The 1,708-nt window shown below is 28.4% G+C and overlaps 1 long non-coding RNA gene across 1 annotated transcript in view; it reads left to right on the top strand.

The window, feature by feature from the left end:
- Positions 1–260: 260 nt before the first annotated feature.
- LOC107575461 (uncharacterized) overlaps positions 261–1,708 on the top strand; it is a 10,286-nt gene continuing 8,838 nt past the window's right edge. Inside the window, exon 1 of the long non-coding RNA XR_001607876.1 lies at positions 261–318. This is a non-coding gene — a long non-coding RNA (uncharacterized lncRNA). The remainder of the gene's footprint in view (positions 319–1,708) is intronic.

The following is a 1,708-nucleotide window of genomic DNA, read 5'->3' as shown; positions in this document are numbered from 1 at the left end:
GTAATGGTTTTTATACTGTACAGACCGTATATTCTATTGCCCTACACCAACCCTACCCCTAAACCTACCCCTCACAGGAGACTTTGTGCTATTTCAGATTTTCAATACACTCCATTCTGTGTGATTTATAAGCGTTTTGAAAAGTGGGGACATGGGGTAATGTCCTGAAAAGTCACCTTCTCCTTGTAATACCTGTCATACCTTTGTCATTATACAAATTTATGTCCCACAAAAACACAAAAATGCGCGCACACACACACACACACACACACACACACACACACACACACACACACACACACACACACACACACACTGGTGAAAAAAGGTTCATACATAAGTCCAATAATATACACTATTTTTCACCATTGTTGGGTTACTAAACTAAACTAAAACTAGACCATTAAAAATGTTACTTGAAATGAAATAAATGTTTGAAATAATATATGTAAAAAAACGTATTTACTTATTAACTTATTTTAATAAACTTATTTTATTTCAGCTAGTTGCCAGAGCAACATTTCTAATTTTCATTTATTTTAAGATAACCAAAACCGAAACTGAAATAAAAAACTTAAATTGAAAAACTTTAGTCTATAGACATAATAAAAATAAAAAATTTAATAAAAAATTAACTAAAATAAAATATACCCATATTTATGTACTATATATATATATATATATATATATATATATATATATATAGTCTATATAAAGTATTTAAATACATTTACATTTAAAATATATAAAACATTTACAATTATATTTAATATTACATTTAAATAATGCAATTATCGAAATTTAGTAAAAGTATTATCAAGTAAATTTGCTTTAGTGTGTTTAGTGCATTAAAAGTGATCTTTAAAGCATGACAAAAGATGATTAAAGTAATGTAAACAATAGTGAAAATTTTCATTTGACATTATTACATAAGAGCACTTAAGTGTGTTAAGAAAAATAGTCATGTATACATGTTTAAACAGTTTTAAGTTCACTTAAGTGGCCTTTTATTTCATTAATATAATATATAAGTACTTTTTTTAGTATTCAACACTATTAAGTGCACATCTTTATAACAAGGTTCAGTCATCTTGACATGTGGTCCTCTGTTATATCACCTGCATCATCATGGGGGTAAACATCAAGACTTTTGTACAACTTGGTATATTAACATTGTATTAGTTATGAAATATACACTTATGAACTGTGAAATAGCCTATAAAATCCTAAACAGCATATTATTTTGAAGGAGGTTTTATTTTTAACCGTGGGTTTATAGCAGGTGCCTGCCAAAGGTGTTCATTGTAATTCACTTACTCACCCTTGGTTGACAAGTAGACAACACAGAATCATGGCAACCTATGGTTGTAAATTATTGTTTCAAAATGAACTATTTTAAGTGAGAAAAGTGCAAAACCAACCACATTTAATGACAGATAATAAATAACCCATGATATTCTAAAAGGTACTTATAATCAGTGTTGGGGGTAACGCATTACAAGTAACGTGAGTTACGTAATCAGATTACTTTTTTCAAGTAACTAGTAAAGTAACACATTACTTTTTAATTTACAAGAGAATATCTGAGTTACTTTTTCAAATAATTAACTTTTTTTTCCAATGTATTGATTGACAGCTCTGCTGTCCCCATGTTGAGAGAAATCAGATGTTACTGTAGTTCTAAAATAAATATGCATTAATTCATCTC

Source organism: Sinocyclocheilus grahami, unplaced genomic scaffold, assembly GCF_001515645.1.
Source record: "Sinocyclocheilus grahami isolate Dianchi unplaced genomic scaffold, SAMN03320097.WGS_v1.1 scaffold31.1, whole genome shotgun sequence".
NCBI lineage: Eukaryota > Metazoa > Chordata > Actinopteri > Cypriniformes > Cyprinidae > Sinocyclocheilus > Sinocyclocheilus grahami.
This window is presented reverse-complemented; position numbering and strand designations above follow the sequence as displayed.